The sequence below is a fragment of the Cupressus sempervirens genome, chromosome 2, assembly GCF_028749045.1.
Source record: "Cupressus sempervirens isolate cs-2001-9-10 chromosome 2, ASM2874904v1, whole genome shotgun sequence".
In the NCBI taxonomy this organism is placed as follows: domain Eukaryota; kingdom Viridiplantae; phylum Streptophyta; class Pinopsida; order Cupressales; family Cupressaceae; genus Cupressus; species Cupressus sempervirens.
The window spans coordinates 273,079,288-273,101,334 of record NC_143119.1 but is presented as its reverse complement, the minus strand read 5'-3'; positions in this window follow the sequence as shown (position 1 = coordinate 273,101,334).

Sequence of the window (22,047 nt, the reverse complement as noted above, 5' to 3'; positions counted from 1 at the left end):
CACATACTATAGCTCGGCATCTATATTATACTTGGCATCAACTTAGAAATTTCTTAGGTGTGTTGACACTCAGTTGTCAAAACCAATCTGAGACCAACAATTTCAACAATTAATCCTTGATATATATTTTGACCTAATTGCATACATGAAAAACAAAAAGCATTAAAACATTCATAACACTTTGACACAAGATATAGTGACCCATAAACCTTCCAAATAGAAATTAAAACTTGGGTGGGGATGATACCCACAAAATTAAGTACTACAATATAAATTTGGCTATTTAAGGTTTACAATTGATCACTTCTGATGATCTGCCCTGTTAGGAGAAATAAGGACTACTAGGTCCACCTTGCTAAAGGATTTACAAAAAATACAATGAAGTATGAACTTAATAGAGAGATTTGTAAAAGATTTTTATGTCTATGTTGTGAAAGGATTTAACTATTCCATGTATTAGGATGAACCAGTGGTTGATCTCTAATCTACAACTTTTATTTGCTGATTGAGATTCCTTTGAAGTGTAATAATCACCTTGTTGTGATAGATAAATCTTTGTTGCTCCTTATATTTCTTATAGCTTTCTCAATTTGTAGTTATATTGTTACTATATCTTACACATTTCATACATCATATTTTGGATGTGATACAATACATTACATATATACCAATCCAAATTACAATTCATCAAAGTCAGCTACAATACAAGTATCACCAAAATACACAAAGTTGGCTCAACTGCTGGTATGCAAATTTTGAAGAAAAACTCAGTGAGGTTCTGATACTTAGCAACCATTATCAACACTCAGCATCATCATGCTCTCGAAAGATGTAGAAGCTTGGTTCATACTAATCACTTCCAAGTAGTTTAAACTCAGTCAACATTGGTGACTTAGTGAATACTACAAAATTGAGCATATGCATTGAATCACTTGGTTGATACTGCATGGCTCAGTTTACACTAACACTATGAGCTTAGTATAAACTAAATCACTTGATTAACACTTTCAAACTCAGTCAACACTAGATTCACATTACTAATATTGTGAACTTGGTAGACACTAGAGACCACAGTTGACACTATGCAACTTGGTAAATGCTATGAAGCTTGATTTGTACTGTTACCTATCAACTCAGTAGATATTGTTTGATGTGAACTGAATATTAATTCTGGAACTTGGTAGCAACTGTAGAACTTGGTAGAACTTGAATTACTCAATTAACACTATAAATTGCAAGATGAGCTCAGTAGCCACTAACCATTTTACTAAGTGTGAGTTACTATTAAACAAACTTGACCATAATGTCAACAACAAGAACTAAGATGTATGCTAGGGAATGATCTGACTCTTGAAGGCCTATTCAATAGGCTCACTACTTTTGAGCTATCTAATTTTGATAATTGCAAACTAAAAATGTCAAATCTTCTTTCAAAGCTAAACTAACATTGAAAGAACTTGATGAGAAGAAGAAGAAGAGAAAAATAAAATATGTGTCTAGTGATAGTGATATAGATGAAGAAGATGTAGATCAACTTGAAGCACTACTAGGAAGGATATTTCAAACAAGTAAAGGCAAGTTCAAAGGTAAGTTACCTATAATATGTTTCAATTGCAATGAGGTTGGTCATATTGCTGCTAGATGTCCAGAGAAGAAGAATTATAGAGGTGGAGACAAAAACAAAGGTAGAAGAGATGAAGACTGCAAAGATTATAAAGACAAAGGCAAGAAGTCTTTCTACATTGTTGAAGAGGAAAAAAAATATGAATCTGATGATCATGATGATGTGTATGTTGTAATGAAGGATGAATTTGATGAGGATGAGGCAATTGCACTAGTGTCTTGTGTGAACAAGAATCATAGATGGATAATTGAGAGGGGGTATTCACATCACATGACTACAGATAAAAGTAAGTTCATAACCTTGATTTATTATAATTGAAATAGTGTAAGGTTTGGTAATGATGCAACATGTTTGATAAAAGGAAAAGGTTCTATCCAACTGATAGAAAAGATTTTATGTGACAACACTTACTATGTTGAAGAACTTAACTATAATTTGTTGAGTATGTCACAACTGAATAAATATGGTTGTAAAGTTCAGTTTGAGAACAAGATTTCTAAGATCTATGATACTAATAGAAAAATAACTAGAAAAGATGATAAGACTAGAGGTAGTTTGTTCTACCTTAATATAGAGGATACTACTTGTTTAGTTGTATAATTTGATGATGTGTGGCTATGGTACAAGAGGTTATGTCATGTTAATTTTGATAACTTGGTTAGTATCAATAACATGAGAAGAGTTAGAGGTTTGCCTAAATTTAGTAAACCTGACAATATAATTTGCAAAGAATGTCACCTAGACAAAATAACAAAGTTAAGTTTTAAGAGTAAGACTCATACCTCTAAAGGAATATTAGAGATTTTTCACACTGACTTGTGTGGACCAATTGAAGTGCAAAACTATAAAGGAGATAAGTACATTATGCTATTTATTGGAAACTATTCTAGAATGGTGACAGTTATATTTCTGAAATAGAAATCTGATGCTATTCCAAATGTTTAAATGGTACTTAGCAAGAGATGAGAAGGAAATAGGTCAAAGTCTAAAATGTTTGAGATCTGGCAGAGGAGGAGAATTTACATCAAATGAGTTTGAGATGTTTTGTAATGACAAAGGAATCAAAAGATAGACATCTACTCCAGGACCCCTCCACAAAATGGAATTTTTGAAAGGAGGAATGGGTCTATAATGGACTATGCTAGGACACTCATGATAGAGAAAAATATTGCTTTGAAATACTAGAGAGAAGCTATAAGTATAGTTGTCTTGTGCAAGTCAAGAAAGGTACTCATTCAATACTTTTTGAACTATGGTATGGATACTCACCTAATGTAAAACATTTTAAGGTATTTGGAAGCAAGTCTTATATTCTTAAAGATTTCAGGAATGGTAAGCTAGATGCAAATAGTGAAGAAGGTATATTCCTTGATTATTCCACAAGAAGTAAACCTCATAAGTTTTTAAATACTAACACTAAAAAAGTTGTGGAAAGTGAAAATGTGAAATTTGATGAATATACAAAAGTACATGAGGCTGAACCTATGAAGGAACCAGAAGAATACAAATCATTTGTATACTTTTATGAAGGTATTCCTACGAATGAAGATGTTATAAATCAAGTTGCAAACCAACAACAAGTTTTAGTGACTATTGAGTCACATATTATGAATGTCGAGTTGCATTTAGGAATTGAGTTACATTCATGTGTCAAGTTATAGAATAAAGTTGAGGCACATTCTGATTCTAAGATTAGTGTACATGAAAGAAATATTGAACAACCTAACAGAGATGTACATAGTGATTCAAAAGTTGAGAGACCAAGTGAAGAAACTAGAGTAGAACCAAGATTGTCTAAGTGTGTCAAAAGACATCACCTTGCCACACAATCATTGGAGATAAAAATGCTAGACCAATGACAAGGGACAAGCTAAGAAATGATTGTTGAGCATGCAAGAATCTAAAATAGTGAAAGATTCCTTAGAGGATGTGGATTGGAGTAAATCCATGAAAAAAGAGACTAAAAAAATTGAGAGAAATAAAACATGGAGTTTAGCTCCTAGACCAGAAGATTAAAATGTGATTGGTTCCAAGTGGGTATACAGAAACAAGCTAGATAAAGATGGTGAAGTCACAAGGAACAAGGAAAGATTAGTTTGTAAAGGATATGCACAAGAAGAAGGGATAGAATATGGAGATATTACAAGATTGGAAGGAGTAAGAACTCTACTTGCTTACTCTGCATACAAAGGTTTCAAATTTTACCAAATGGAGGTTAAGTCTACATTTCTAAATGGTATATTAGAGGAAGAGGTTTATATAGAATAGCTAGAAGGAATTGTTGATGCTAATATCAAAAACATGGTATGTAGACTACACAAAGCTTCATATGGTTTGAAGCAAGCACCAAGAGCATGGTATGAGAGGCTTCATAATTATCTTGTGAAGATTGGATTTGAGAGCACTGATGATAATAGCAATTTGTACTTGAAGATAGAGAAAGGAAAAGGCATTTTACTATCTAAAATTTTTGTTGATCATATCATATTTGGAGGTCAAGATACTTTATGTAAGGCTTTTTGCAAATGAAATGAAGAAATAATTTTAGATGTTTATGTTTGGAGAGATCAAATTCTTTGTGGGTTTACAAGTATAAATGAAATATGATATATACATCACTCAATCAAAGTATGTTAAGGAGATATTGAAAACTTTTGAATTCGAGGATTCCAAGCCAATAAGCACACCTACGGTAACGGGACATAAATTGTCAAAGAATGATGATTCAACTAAGGTGAATCAAACATTATACAAGTTTATGATTGAAAAATTAAAATATGTAGTACATAATAGACCTAAAATTGCATTATTAGTTGGGATAGTTTCAAGATTCTTTCCTAATCCCAAGGAGAATCATTTGATGGCAGTAAAGAGAATAGTGAGATATCTAAAAAGAATAGAGGACTATGGTCTATACTATAAGAAAAATGAGAAATTTGGAGTAGGAGCCTACACTAATGTTGATCGGGTTGGAAGTATTGATGATAGAAAGAGCATTACTGAAGGATCATTTTTCTTAGGCAAAAGGCTGGTTACATGGACTAGCAAGAAACAAAACTACATCTCTCAATCTAATGTTGAAGATGAAGAGGTGAAGATGGAATATGTTAACACAAAAGAGAAAATAGATGATATCTTCACAAAATAATTACCTAAGGATGCTCATGAGTATCTAAGAGATAAACTAGGGGTGGTACCCCTATCAAAGGTTACCTAAGAAGCATGAGGAGTGCCCTGCATCAAACAAGTTGATTGACATATGTTACACATTGATGCAGTGGATCATTACTTTAGGAGTTGTCTAAAGTAATCAAAGAGCTGAAGCTACAAATTAGTCACAAGCTAGGTGACCAAGGGGGAAACTAAATATATTCATATCTACATAATATAGATGACAAGTCTTTGACATTGTTGTCAAAGACAGAGATATTGCTGAGGCAGATGAGGGAAAAATCCTTATCCTTCTAACCCTAAAAGTTGTCAAAGAAGGAGAAACCTAGATAGAGAGACATAAAGGGAGATAGAAGAAACATGGAATATCTACTCATAGGGAGAAAGTGTACCTATTGATTACATCTACCTAGTAAAGAGGGAGTTAATGTTAAAGGATATATAAGAAGTTATCAAAAGGGAGTCATAAGGATGAGTTTATTGATTATCTATTGATTAGAATATAATTTTGTAACCTATTCAAAAGATGTAAAGTTGCCAATAGAGGGGGAGATTTAAATAAAAAGAATTTTTTTTTGGGTATTTTGTTGGTTGTACTAATTAATTTTGGTCAGTTTGGTTTTCCATCAATGCCAAAGAGTGAGTTTGTTGAAACAGATTCATAAAAGTATGAATATGTGTTTCAAAGAATTACTTTGTCACTAATGTCAAACCTACTACTTGTTTGTAAGACAATTGCTTATATGATTTGAGTACTATAATTTGTTTGATTGATGAAGAGGATTTGATCAAATGAGGTAACAATAGCACCTAGAGGAAAGGTTGAGTTATGCTATGGAAAAGAGTACAAGGATTAGTTAAGATAGTGATATTATAGTGCATTGATAATCTACTTAAGGTTGCAAAGGATGGTTACACTGACTAAGTTTAGAAGAACAAGTTAAAGATAGTATGTTTTCCAAGCTTAACAATAGGCATAGTAGGTGCCGAACAAAGTTAGTGGAAGTCAAGTAGAAAATCAGTTGGAGCCAAGAAAAGTCAAATTCTAGTATAAACTGAGTGATATAGTGTAAGCTGAGTAAATTTTAGTTGATGTTGAGCACTAATAAACTTTAGTTCATGTCGAGTGACTTGCTAGTGGATGCCTAGTAACACAGTATGTGTCAAGCATCACAAGCCAGTCAATGCCCAAGTGTCAGCATTTTGACAAAGATCAAGAATTGGATGAACTTGAGCTGACACATTTGTTTTCTTGGATTGTGTGAATCATGTGGAAGATAATCTTGATGAGCTAGTCGCACAAAATTCAAGATAAACCATTTTATGGTGAATTCAAAGAGGATTGAAGGAGAAGTTTCCAGAAGGGGATGGAATGAAAAGAAGGGTAGATTCATTGAATCCTACCTAATCCAACCTAACCCTAAAATGGACAATGGAAGATGAATAGATAAAGATCTTAATTTTATATTTGTAGAGTTGGTTGGTCAGAAGCAAAGGTTGTCATGTCTAAGAACCTAAGGAAGACAAGGAGTCTAGGGTATTGCTTCATTCAGTGAACTAAGAGAAATGTCTACATTAGCAAGAAAAGCAAGAAGGCTTAAGGTTATGGATGCTTGAAGGTGAAGAATTTGTCAGAGATGAAGTGTATGAAAGCTAAGTAGAATGAAGGACTGAAATAGAGATCTGTAATCTGCAAGTGTGTTGTAAGTTGTTATCAGATCAAGCCTTATTGTTACTCTCTACTCATTGTATCATTCTAGGGTAAATCATTTGGATTAAGGCTGACCTAATAGTCATTTGTAAATCCTTTAATCGTGTGACATTCCAAGTGAATTATCAAAAGTCCTCTAAAAAGGCTCACTCCTAATAGGGTGATTAAAATCCTTTAACTAGGTCACATTTAATAGTGTGCATTGTAACTTTTAACAAGGTTGGTCTTTCACAGAGCATCACTTCAAAAGAGTGAGAATGGGTAGCATGTTACTAATGGTTTTTCCCAAATTGGGTTTCTACATTAAATCATTGTGTCAAATGTGTTGTTGAATTTGTTATGTTTCATGTTAACATTTCTGCAAATTTGATTTAATAGTAACCTACAAGTTTAAGTATATGTATGATCTAATGGATGCATGCATGATGAAAATGTTTTATGGGTATGGGTTCACTAAGCTATGAAAAGTATTAATTTTACATCTGGACCTTGGATAATTGATTCACCCCCCCCCCCCCCCCCCCCCACTCCCCCACTCTAAGTTATTATAAATAATTCCAACATCAGAGAGCTAGCTACAAGATATGGTTCATTTCTTACAAACTAGAGGATGTCCTCCATCCCTAGATAGAGCTAAACAGAGGTATTTTAGATTGAAATTTGTACCTTAAATTTTGATTGATGGTATTTTGTTTAGGAAATATATGAATGGAGTACTTCTTAGGTGTATTGACAATGACCAAAATAGTAAGTTTTTAGAGCAATTCCAAGATGAAGGAGGTCACTTCTCCCTATGGATAACAAATTATAAGATCATGAGGGATGGATATTATTGGTCCAACCTATTTAAGGATTCTCATGCTAAAATAGGGTATTGATTTTGTGGGCCCTATAAATCCAAGTTCTAATGTTGGCCACAAATGGGTCCTGACTACCACTGATTATTTCACATGCTAGACATAAGAAATAGCTCTAAAAGAGGCCAGTGAAACTACTATTATGAGTTTCTATGATGATTTGATTTGCAAGTTTGGAGTTCCTAACTCCATCATATCTAATAATGCTTTGGCATTCATGAGGGCAAGAATAACTAAATGGGCATTGAAGAATGGAGTATATCTCAATACTTCATCAAACCATTATCCTCAAGGAAATGACCTAAATGAAAGTACAAATAAGAACATGCTGAGGATTTTCAAAAGGACTTTAGCAAATAGCAAGCATGATTGGCACTCTAATTTGAAGTTAGCCTTATGGCTTGATAGAATCACTCCCAAACAGATTCTTGGCAATTCACCTTATGTCCTGGTATACAGAAAACAAGCCAAGCTCCCTATTTCTATAGAGTTCCCTTCATTATAGTTGGCTAATAATATAATGCTTTTTGAAGAAGATAATCCTTTGAAGCTAAGATATGCTAAGTTACTAGAGCTCATAGAGGAGAGGAATAAAGCATTCCAAATAGTGGAATATCAGCAAATCCAAACCAAGAGGGTATTCGATAAGAAATCCAAGCTCAGAGTTGTTAAGGTAGGAGATCTAGTCCTATGCTAGGATGTTTGTTAAAGTAGAGCAAGCCATCATAATAACTTTAATAACATGTGGATGGGGCCATTCATAATTTTATAATGCAAGGAGCACAATGCCTACCAGATATCAACTATGGAAGGAGATTTTTTTCCAATCCCTATGAACGGGATTCACCTCAAGCTTTTCTTTGAGGTATTATATTTAGGTTCCTTCTTTTACATAATTTTCTATTTTCATTTTCCCTAAGTGTTGTTCCAACATAGATGTGTTTTGTTCCAATTGTTTTTCCTTCTTTCAATAATTTTCCTAAGTTCCAAAGGGCTGAGTAAGCAAAGTGTTGCATTCATGTCAGTTTAAAGGTGCCCTCATTCATAACCATTTCTACAGCTATTATGATCCAACCACATATTTCTGAGCATAGATAACTATTTTTGAAACCCATTAGCATAATTGTTTTGACTCTGTACCCAATAGATTACCCAACACCACTAGTGTTATGTCTAGCAGGCAGCCATTCAGTAGAAGTTGCCAAAACTATAACCATTTTTCATCACTGTGAAAAATAAATAGAGAGGTTGACCAGTCTCTTTTCCTTTGGGGTGGTGGCCATAATATATTTCATGTTCTTCTTTGATTCATTAAATGCCATGCAATTAGAGGGGTACGTAAAACCATGCATATAATTTTATCCCTAAGTTTTTGGTCATACTACCTTGTTATATTTTTTACCCCTAACATACCTTAAGTTTTGATTGAGCAACCAATACATGGTGGTTGTCATGGTTTTGCAAGGGTGAAGAAGGTAGTTACATCTTAATGTGGCAATGGTGCGACATAGTTAATCAAGTGGTTAAAGTAATCCATGCTCCCATGCTTGCATGCTTGCAATGAGTTAAAGTTAACCTGAGCTAAAGGTAGCGATGTTGTGAAGGCCTTGATTCACACAGTCATGGGAGGTTAAAGATAATCATGGGTTTATGTGGTGAAGATGCAAAATGTTTTATCGCTTGATCACAAGGCTAAAGGTCTAGCTAAACTTTCAATTTTCAAAAATGTGTTAATGGATGAAGCAATTAGTCAAGCAGTTAACCACATGATCATGAGATTAAATGTTATGGCCTAGATTCAAGTTGTGAAGTTGTGATTCCTGTCTGATTGCGTAGTCACACATAGTTAAGTATTAACTAGAGTTTCAATTGTGATGATGCATTTTCCTTGTCTCCTAGTCACAAGGTTAAAGATATAGTTAAATTTTAAGTTGTGATAATGCATTAAAGATGAAATAGTCAATTTGCCAATGAATTGCATGGTCGCAAGATCAAACGCTAAAAGAAAGGGCTAAGCTGTGAAAAGATGGCATGATGACACTTGTACCCAATGGGCCCATCTCACATTTTTCAGATAGTTTAATCAATTTTTCTAGAACCATCAAATCTCAGTAGATCTACAATTGGCATATTCCAACTTTTTCAAAATGAGCAAGGTTTAATGAATGTGGGGATATGCCCATGCGACACGTGTTGTAACACCCTGCCAAGCAACCCAAAAGAAATTAACCTAAAGTTTCAGTAAGTTTTTCAAACTTTTTCTTTTTAAAGATAATAACTTAACAAAAACAAATATAATATAGTGGAAGCATTAACATTCACATAAACACATACCATAAAATAGATTACAATTCTTAAGGGTCCCATGACATTGAATCACATTTTTAAGTTTTAATTAATACTAACTCCAATATATAACACATCCACATGAAAGAAGAACTACAAGTACAAATTTGATTTAAGTAGTATACAATTATATATGATGCCACTTGGCAATAAATAGAATGCACAATCATCCATCGTACAAGTCACAAGGTATGAAAGGATGAAATAATATACATCATGAAATAGATTACATCATCTCTATAAGATTTATGAAATCAAATACAATACACTTAGAGTATAACCATCTATTATAGCACATAAGAACCAAAATGAAAGAGAGTAAAAAACAAAGAACTCCAGCCATAGCATCAAACTATCAGATCTCAATGGTATAAGAAAAAGTACTACCACCTAACCTCATGGAACCCAAAAAGGCCCACTCCCACCACACTAAGGAGATAAACTCAAGTCCCAAATAGGATAACAAACTCAAAAGTCAAAACCAACAGCTAGGTTCAAGGAATCACCTGAAAGCAAACTATCTCAAGGTACCAAGACACAAGTATCAACTAAACCTAGAGGCAAAAATGACACGTAGGGAATCTATTAGGCATGTGGGAAACTATCATCGCTTGAGCCAACTCTAAGGTTACCTAACTAGTCTTTAAATCCTTCAGCCCCCTAGTGACTCTATACAGTACTAGTATCCTTTCATACTGACAAGGCATACTAACAAGTCATCTCTAAGGTTACCTAGCTAGTCTTTTAATCCTCTAGCCCCCTAGTGACTTTTTGTAGTACCAATGTATTGTTAATTCATTTTAAACCCATTTAATGAAATGTTATCACTTATTAACATAGCCTACAATGGGTTACCCAGGTAGCCTTTTTAGGGCTCCAACCTCCATTATAAACCACTTCCCAACATGACATGTAGATAACCTATCCTAAGCTTAGTAAATTCAAAAAATCACAAAAGACCACATACCATATATTAGTTCTTAAATAAGCAACTAACAAGTACTAAAAATCACTGATCATAATCATGGATTCCACCAATACAATCATCCTAATAGGACTGGTCAAAAATCAAGTACACATAAACCAATTCACATCATAACATGACATCACCAAAAATAAATTATACAAACAACTCAGTCCTATACAAGAGACTGAAAAGCAATCCAAATACAACTAATCAAAGACTTAGAGGTTATATCAAATAGTCACACCATTCACCTTAGTTTCACACAAGAACACTAAAAAGCAATAACAATCAATAGATCAAAACATCTCATAGAGCATACAAGACACATTACCATGGTTGAGTATAAAATATCATGATCAAAACATCATCATGACATCACAAAATAGAACTCATGACCCTTTGGTAAACATCTTGATTTGGTCAAAGTAATAAGTCAACCTCAAAACCCAAATCATAAAATATGCATCGCATACAGAACACACAATTTCGCTTTTTCAATACATTACATTTTGAAAACACAAAGGTTTAATTTTTTTACAATAGGTTTCAATTTTTCATTTTCATTTTCTAGCACAAGATTTTGATATACTAGAATAGAGTTTCAATTTTCATTTCTCTAGTTACCAAATTTACTAAGGTTTTCGAGTTCACTAGAATCCCAAACAACTCAACAATTCTTATAAAGTTGTTTAAACATTGTTTCATAGTTCAATTCATTATCAAAACATAAGAGTTCATACACATTACAATTTTGTCTTTTCAAAGTATGATAATTACTAAAGTTTTCGAATCATAAAATTTCCCTAGTATTATAAATCATTTTCATATAAAATTGTACCATTAAGTTTCATAAACCATTTAGTTTTGAAAACATAATAGTTCAAGGTTCACTAAAGGTTTTCATGTTTAGTACTCTATTTAAGAATGTATCCCTAAAATTCATCATATTCATTTAAATAAATCAACATTAGGTTTAAAACAATTAGTTTAAATTAGACCTGATTGATGTAATGTTGAAACCTCATTTCCAATCCACTTGTAATTACCATCTAATAATAATAATTATCATTTTAAAATATATATTAATAAAACTAGCAATTAATATTAATTATTAATATAAAAACTACAACTATTAATAAATAAATTTTAAATTTATTAATAATCATAATTTAATATTATTATTAATATAATATAATATAAACTATATAACAATAAATTAAAATTAAAATAAACTAAATTTAAATATAATTATAATTTTAAAATTTAACAAATTAATTTTTTTTTAAATAATATTAAAAAATGCAGCAATATAAATGTGTTTTAGGCCTACGCGACCAGCAACAAAGCTGCCACAATAGCAGTACATATGCATCAGCATCAAAGAGTGTCACCAGAGCAAAGGAAAATGGGGAGGAGAAAAAAAGAGGGTGGGGGGTGGTGGCCCTTGCCTACCTAAAATATATACTTTTAAGAAAATTATTTCATTAAAAAATAATGAAATACTTTCCCACTTTCCGTACAACAAATGCATTACAAATTCCCTTTTTATTTATTTATATACTATATTAAATAATATAATTACATGGTAATTTTCATTTATTTTGTAATTATGTTATTTTATATAAATATATATTTATTTTTTAAAACCAAATTTTACCATAGATATGGTAGGAAAATAAAATTAAAACAATCAAATTTATCAATTCCAATTTTTAGTATGCTTTCTCAAACCTCGTATGAATCAAAATATGAAACTCTAAACTTACAAAATGAGGGTTTCGAATTAACAAACAATATATAATTTTTTCTCAATCGAAGAACGATAGCTCGCATAAAAGGGTTTTAAACCAAATTCATTTACAAATGTCTTTAAACAAAGACAAACAATAAATATGCAAACAAGAGTTTCAATCCAGAGAAATTCTAAAACCCAAAAACACAATAGACATAGAGAAGACAAGAATTCAAAGAATGAACAACTATTACACAAACCCACAAGATCCTACCTGGGTCTGATGCAAACACACAGTCGCACGAAGAACATGAGAAAACCCCTTCCTTCTGAAAAGCTTCCTTCTCTGAAAAGCACTTCTCAAAAACCCAGTTCCTGCAACAATGAGCTATAGATCTTTGATAAAGAGTTCTCCCCTAAATTTGGGGCTCTAATTGTGAAATCACCAAAGGGAACTCATTGATCAATTTATTTTATATTTAATTATCTTTTACATTTTCATGCACGCTTTTTGCAATTTAAATTATCTTTATTAAATTAATTTTCTCTCTCTCTTTAATTAATTTATTAAATTTTAATTTCATGCATAAGCTTTATGCAATTTAATTAAAATAAGCTTTATTAAATTATGTTTTCTCTCTCTTATTAAATCATGAGACACTTTAATAATATATTTATTGATTCAACTAATAATATTATTTAGAGTTTATTATTAAAATAAAACTCTTAAATAAATTATTATTAAATTAAATAAATATAAATATGCCAAAAATAGAACTTTAATAAAATATTTTAAATTGATTTTTTATTTAATTAATTTCTCAATTAATTAAATATAATTAAATATCAAATTTATTTATAAATTTTCTATTAAATTAAATCATTAAATTATCTTTTAATTTGATTTAATTATAACAAAAAATCATCACATACCCACAAAACCAAAAATGACAACTCAACTGAAGACAAAGAACAATATCAAATTCCAAGGTTTAAATCATGAATTCATGTCACTTAACGAATTTGGAAAGGTGAAACTAACTCAGACACTTGTCCTATTTTCTAGGACAATTAGCTTAGGTTAGGATTCAGACTCAAGAGTTATCTTCCCACTTATACCATTGAAATACTATGATAGGGTACGCTCATCCTAGGAAAGTTGATGCTCACTACCTGTAATCTACATAAAATCCACACATGTAAAAACACATATGTTTTAAACTAAACAGAAAATAGTGGGAAGTGGTGCATCATGTAGATCCAAACTAGCAAGTGACTACAACTCCCTTCCTCAGCCACATCAAAAATGTCACACATAAAGTAAAATATATAGGTACATCATACACATGCAAGTATGGGGTAAGTATCCATAGAAACTACATATAAATCATTCATCTAACTAACATCATGAAATAATTGAAACTACTATATCAGCATATATGTAACATCATTGAAATAATCTTAAACACATGAAATGACTAAGTAACTTGACACATATATCAATTGAGTATAAAATAACACTTAATCAAATCTAGTAACCAAACACTGAGAATCATAAACATAAATGTCAAACAGGTCTAAGAGAATCTGACAATGCCATCAGAAAAGTCAAGTAGGGGCAGGCATTACATGTTTCTTGGTGGAGCTAAGCTAAAGGTTTGAGCCACACGATAAGAAATGTGTCAGAGTAACCTGATGATGTGACAGTACCTAATTTGATGATGATGCCAAATGAGCCAAAGAATGATTAATCTTGCATAAGCCATTGATCAAATGAACATCAACAGTCAATGTATCCCCACATTTTCAAAGTGATCAAAGTTTAAACAATACAAGAATATGAGGGAGTGACATATGTCATTGTGGACCCATTGTCTACAGAGATCCCTTGATCACAGTATCATAGGTAATTAGGCTTAATCATGGTTTACAATTGTGATAGAGCAAAAACTTTGTCACCAAGTTGTTAGGGTTCACGTGGAATTAAATTTTTAAGTTGTGACAGAGTGATAATCATTTAAACTCACCCTTAGTCACATGGTCACATGGAGTTTGGTTTAACCCTAAGTCTCAATTGTGATGGTGCATTTGTTGGGGATTGTAGGGTCGCACTAGGTTAGTGGAAATCATGAATTAATGTTCCCAAGGTGTGACTAACTGTCACATATGGATAAATTGGATGACATGGCAATATAGTATCAAGGTGACATGGAATATGAAAGGTTCCTAAGTGGTAAATTTTACTGGCATGAGTGTTAAATGGATTCATCTTCCCAGCCATCAGATCTTCCCAGATCAATGAATGACGTATTCCTACTTTCTCAAGATGTAGGAAGTTTAACTAAAGTGGGGATATGCCAAGTTGACACATGGACAAGGTGGGACCTATTTCAGTTTGTGGGCCATAAACAAAAAGATGTCAGAGTGAGTTGGCATATGGATAATTTCCAATTGGTCAAGGAGATTGACATAGACAGAAGGATGGATGTTTTTTCTAGTCAACAAATCTGCCCAAATCGATGGTTGGCATATCCCCACCTTCTAAAGATGATCAAAGTTTAACCAAAGTGGGGATATGCTTGTAAGACACGTGTACTAGCAAGCCCAAAGAGTAAAGCCTGGTAGAGGTGAACAAATCACAAGTAGTCATGTGACACATCTTCAACAGGAGGAAAAGTTTCAACAAAGGTGGTAGGGTCACCTATCGAATGAGTTCCATAAAGTTATCAATAAAAGGAATTATGAATTTATTTGACATCTTTTTCAAAGAAGTAGTTGATGTTTAAAGTTGACACATTTTCATAACTAAAACTTAGTAGGAACATGATCATAGCATCGTAATGTCGCTTGATCACAAGAAGGGCTATTTTCAAGTTATCAAAGGAATATTAGATGCATTCATCTGATGCTTTTCAACCAAAAATGTGGAGTTACAATCTTATAGAGTATTCTGTGTCATGAGATCACAAGATGAAAGAAGCAGGTTGAAGATGCTACGATAGGATTTGAAGTTCTGATGCTATGAGGATACGATACCATGACAAATGCTTTGATTGTGTGATTAGGAATCTGGGATAAAGGTGCTACAATGTCATGAGGTTATCCTATGATCACCAGGCTAAAAGATAAAGGCTACAGTCTTATGTTGAGTCATAAGATCATCATATCATGGCATCAGGAGATGGATCCATGAAGACAAGATGATACACTTCATATTGTGAGATCACAAGTGCCTAGTTTTCATGTTGTGATGCTACACCTAGTTATATAGTAGTGTGTTTATAAGATCATGTAGTCATAACATCATAGGATTAGTCTTGGTTGAAGGATAGTAAAGGAAATTACGAAGTCTCTGAAGCCATAGCAAAGAGGACATAACCATCATCGTAGCATCAGATGATCATAGGATCATGAGGATTGTGAGATCATAGGAGGCATGAGGTAAAGATGAGCTATTATGCATGGATGGTCATCTAGACATTGTAAGGGTTTGAAATATAACCACTAATGCTATGTCAAAGATAGTTAAATCAGGATAATAAGATCATGGTATTACATCATCATGAGCCAACTTGGTCATAACAAAAATATAGCTACGAGGATGTGAAAGGTGGTGACCCTTGCCTGTAAAATAAAGATGTGTGGCTCTTATTGGGTGGTCAATTAGTTTTGATTGAAGGTGGCAAAAATTGATCATAGATCCAAAACCAAGAGATGAGTCTTCAGTATTTATGATCAGCACTAAGAGAGAGTTTTGTGATTAAAGGGACTGGAAGAAACAGAATTAGTTAGAGAGTCCCATCAGCAAATATCACTTGGTGAATTTTGTGATAACCTCCCTAGTTTTTTACTACAATACGGATGATGTAAAAATTTAATTTTCTAAAAAAATTTGTATTCTTCCAATAATTTGTTGAAGTGTGCCCTTTTCATCTAAATTCTTTTGCAATCCTTCTCTTTATAAGGATTTCCAAGATGTGGAAAGGGGGAATGGCTAGTTGAATTCTTGGAGTTTTGATGCAAAATTGATGTTGTCATGATCTCTACTAAGTCCTTCATAAATTTTCTACATTTTGGCCCTATAGTCAGTCTAGAGGAATATTGTGGAACTACTTTGAAATCTAAATAGAGGAATAGCTCAAAAATCCTTATTGTCTCTATGCTACTTAAATTACTGATATGATATAGCTTTTGTGATTCATTCTGAATCCTTGAGTCTTTGTCTCAGTTTTATTTGCAAGTAAGGTTCTAGATGTGTTCATACAAGTTATAAGTTGTGAATCTATAGTTTACCACAAATAGTTAATTGTGAATGTTATCATTTCCCTTAACATATTGTCTAAAATGCTTTCTTTCTTATGAAATACTTATGTATGAGTTTCCAATGATCAATATTGTGCTTGTTTCAGCTATTCAAAAGTGTTTCATCATGTCAATCTAGAAATATCCTCATATTAATGTTTGGTGTATCACCTCAATTTACCTTTTAGCATTTCCTTTCAAGGAATCCTTCTATCTCTTTCTCCTCAAAGTTTATTTTTTGTCTAAAGAAACAAATAGGTGAAACATCATAAGGAATTGGCCTATAACCCAGAGATTCACTCCTACCTTGGTATACCCATTACCTAGGAGTGTTTCCATGTTACTCAAAGTTGATTTAGTTAGAATCTAGTCTAGACACAACTTCTAGAGATAACAACTACATTTGGGAAGTATCTAGAGCATTGGAGTATATTGATATGTTGCATTCATGAATATGTTTGTCATTGATGTCAACATAGCATGGTTTTCTATAAAGACTGGAAAAGTAGTAGGATAGAGGTTTTCATGGTACGGACAATGGTTTGACTGTCTAGTCATGTGCAATTATGGACATGTACAACATAGTGTCATGATGATGTGGTTAAGTGTGTAGAGCCTAAGTCAAAGATGTACAAAAGTTGTACCTAATTTATAGAGAGTAGTTAAAAGACAAAGTATTAGTAAAGAAATTCCTAATGTTTTTTCTAGATTACATCTGAGATGCAATAAGAAGATGTGTAGTCAGGTAGTGATAGTGGACAGTTACGTGATGATGTTAGAGAGTGTGCAAGTCTTAGTATTACACATATGAAGTTTTGTATAGACCATGAGCTGACAGCGCTATGGTAATTGTAATTAATTAATTGTCTTATTTTAATTAACTGGGAAGGCCTTAAGGCTGACTCAAGGAATTATTATGAAGATATGGTATAAAGGAAAGATATTTTCCTTCATTGGAAAATATATGAAGTGTGTGTACAAGTATTGTGATCATTTTAAGAAGTGTGAAGTATGAAAAGGAGCAGAGTGCTCACTGAATGCATGTAAGAGATGTTAGTGTAGTTTTTTTTTTTTCCTATTTTGCTAGGTTTTTCCTACACTTTTAATAATCTCGCTTAGGTTAATAAAGCATGTCTTATTAGGTGAATGGTTGTGAGGTGTCACCTTCCTACATGTGAGCATCCATTAGCTATCTTGGGAAGATACTTTGCTATCTTTAGTCCGATAGATGGTTGCTCCTCATTGGTTGCTATTGCCACCTCCTCCCTTTTCCTAGCCTATATAAGCATGCTACCTAGCTTGTATTTGCATCTCTTGTTTTTGCATCCTCTTAATGTTATTTTGCTTCCAGGATTTGCATTACTCTCTTGGAGACTAACTCTATGATGCTATTTTGATTTTGTATTATTTGCATTCATAGTTTAGATATTTATTCTTTGCACTAGTTTTCTGGGTTATTAATCTTGTCAGATTCTAACATAGTATCAGAGCTTTTCTATGTGCAAGAGTAGATTTTAGTTTCCTTATTTGAGAGATTCGGGGGGGGCTAATAAACTTTATTGTAGTTTTTTTAAAAATTAAGTATGCTCTTCTTTTGCATATTTGGATGATCCTAAGAATCAGAAAAGTTTTGACAAAAACGGTTTTTCTCTAGGGTTTCAATCTCAATCTGACAACCAACTTGCATATTTGGAGTCTTCAATCAGTATTGCAGGTTCCAGCATGCCATTGATGGACTTAGGAAGCTGATCCATCATTTGCATGTCATATTTTGGTTGCTGGGGTCATTTTTTTATTTTTGGAGCCAGTTTTTACTGTTAAAGGCATCTTATTTACACTACAGCAACATCTTCTGTACATCAGCAAGAAAAATGCTTTCTAGGTTTTGTTCGCAGCCCTAAAAAACCATCTGAGTATCTTTTAGATTTTGCATTCAAGTTGTACATTTTGCAGAATCGAGTATGAAAAGCTATAGCCATACCCCTCTCCGTTGGCAGTCGCAGATTTGAATGCAGTTTTCAAATGTCTCGTTCTTGCTCATACGGACTTCGATTTTGATGATTCTTGTTATGAACTTGGCTATTTTTTTGTGCTCTATCCACTAGTGGAGTTGTTTTTTGATTTTCATGCATGAATTCTTCAAAAATTGCAGATTCTCAATCATGACTGTGCATAGTTCTCGTTTTGAAAACTTCGGAGGATCATAACTTTCTCATACGACCTCATATCGAGGCGATTGTTTTTTTGAAAGTGCATGATTTTTCGAGTAGATCGCAGTGGTGCTATTTTTTTCCTTGATTATTGTGCCCCAAGTTTCACTTTTAGCATATGCTCTTCATGAGGAGGCCCTGTCGGTTTTTCTTCTGTAACTTGAGCATACGGACATATTTTTTCGATCCAAAAAATGTGTTAGAAAGCTGGTTCTGAGATGGAGATGATGGTACAAGGTTTTTTTATTTTTTCTACAGTCTGGTTGCTTGTTTTGGCAGTCAAAGCTAGATGTTCTATTTTGCCTTTCGGGAGCCATATCTCGCTCATTTGGACTCTTTTCTAGGCTCACCAGATATCGTTGAAAAGTTGGTTCTGTGAGTTATTCAGTTGCAGAGGTCTTTTATTCAAATTTTTCTCCAGGTTCTTTCTCCTTCGAGTTTTGCACTTTCACACTGTGGCGGATTACTTGGATTCTACAGGTCTTGGAATCTCTTCTTTTTTTCTTTTGGCTCACTCTTCTTTCTGACTTGTGAGAATTGTATGCTTCTATTATGTTGCATTCCTTTTTCTATAAATGCACTGAGATAAAGTGCCTACTTTTGCATATCTGGGATCTTGTACACCTTGTGTTTGTTTGTACTCGCACTCAGTTATAAAGTGCCATGGGGGGTCATGATGTTTTGCCATTTTGTGCTCATCCACCTTTGTCAAGTGAATTTTTCTTCCATGACATTAGCCCATGCAGTGTGTCGGTGACACCGCCCTTTATCTTGTGCTTGTACTTCTATTGCACTGTTGGTGTTCCTAATTCTTCTTCTTGTAGATGTTTTTGGCATTGCATTTCAGTGTTCCTGTCACCCCTCTCCCTGTTCAACATTATGCGAGGGTTCACCTGTTGGCTCTATTGCTTCCTTGGTTTGGTTGAGTGATCTACGTATTCAATTTTTGTTCTTATGTACTAGGTGGATGCAGTGGCTAGGCACCTATACATTTCGGTGAGATGGTTCATCTACTATATAGACACTCATTCATTCCTACCTTTGGAGGTCACCTCTTCGATTGATCAGCTCTTCAGACTTTGTCTTCTCTACTTGGTCATGCACTATTTCAATGGGGGTTCCAGCAGTTTCTTTTGATAGTGTTTGCAACTTCATGCTTTAGAGATGCTTCATGCTCTTTTTTGTTCCTCTCTTTGGGACATTTCCTAGATTGGAGGCTTGGTTTCCTTCATCTAGTTCTTTTTCTTGTATTCGGTACCTGATCAGGCCTTGTTGTCGGGACCCATTTCTACATCCACCTAAGCTTCGCTTATGGGGGGGTGTTAGTGTAGTTTTTTATTTTTCCTATTTTACTAGGTTTTTCCTACACTTTTAATAATCTCGCTTAGGTTAATAAAGCATGTCTTATTAGGTGAATGGTTGTGAGGTGTCAACTTCCTACATGTGAGCATCCATTAGCTATCTTGGGAAGATACTTTGCTATCTTTAGTCCGATAGATGGTTGCTCCTCATTGGTTGTTGTTGCCACCTCCTCCCTCTTCCTAGCCTATATAAGCATGCTACCTGGCTTGTATTTGCATCTCTTGTTTTTGCATCCTCTTAATGCTATTTTGCTTCCAGCATTTGCATTACTCTCTTGGAGACTAACTCTATGATGCTATTTTGATTTTGTATCATTTGCATTCATAGTTTAGATATTTATTATTTGCACTAGTTTTCTGGGTTATTAATCTTATTAGATTCTAACAAGAGATCCAAGGGATTATTGGATGCACAGTTTGTGATCTAGTTACAATATCTAAAGAAGAAGAAGTTTGGTCAACAAGATAGAGACATAGGAAGGAAGTACAATCCAATTCTATTATTCTACAAGGAATAATACAAAGATCATTTGGACAGTGGGTTCATTGATCTTATCCTCGAAGCTATTTGGACAGTAGGTCCAACTATCTTCCACAACTCCTAATAGGGTTGGAATCTTCTAACAAGGATTCAAAGTCTCCTAACCTGAACTCATATATATTGAATGTTAAAACAAAATCTTAACAAGGTCTATCCTCTAACAAGGAATATTTATATTAGTACATCATCTTGTGGGTATCATCCCCACCAGGGTTTTCCCTCTGATCAAGGGTTTCCCTAGTTAACATGTCTGGTGTTATTCTGTTTGAGAATCTTGTTGTGGTTTTGGTTTACATTAATCACATTGTTAAGATTGTTTAAATTTGGTATTGATGATATTAATTGTATAACTGATTGACCCCCACCCCCCCTCCCTCTCCCCAACTCTCAGTTATACTAATGGACTATATATTGTAATAATTAGTATCGGAGCATCAAGTCCTTGAAGGATAGGCTTAACATCTTTGGGAGATTGATGGAAAATCTTTTCAGAAAGGATAGTCCTAGATTTGATGGGGCCAACTATGATAGTTGGAAGGAGTATATAATGACTCATATGTTGTGCATGAGTCCAAGATATTGGCTCTTGACAAAAAGTTAGAAGACAATTGTTAAAGAAGAAAACCTTGAAGGTTACAGTAAAGAAGAGAGAGATCTATTTATGTATAACATGAGAGCAAGAGAAGCCCTACTAACAACTCTTCCAAAGAATGAATACAATCAGGTAAAGTCATTTTCAACATCTCATGAAATTTAGAAAGCATTAGAATCTACTTTTGAAGGTGATGATCATGCAAAGAGAATGAGATTATAGAATTGGATATGTGCATTTCAAGATGCTAGAATGATGGAAGATGAATATGTAAGAAGTTATATTGTTAGAATATCACAAATGGCTATAGGAATTTAGTCTAATGGTGGAACCAAGGAGGATGATAAAGTCATATGAAAGATCTTGAAAAGCTTGACACCACCATCAAGCCTATAGCTCAGATGATTCAGCTAGTGATGCCCTGCACTAAAGACTTCACTAAGGAAATATTGCTTGGAAGATTAGAATCAGCATAAGTAGATCTGAGATAGTCTAGAGAACTTGCAAGAGTCAAAATAGCTTTTAGTGCCATGAACATTCGACCTAATTTGACAAAAGTGCAAGCACCCATGGAGATTTTGTTGGTTGCAGCAGAGTTGATGAAGACAAGAATATTGAGGAAGCAATAGGCCT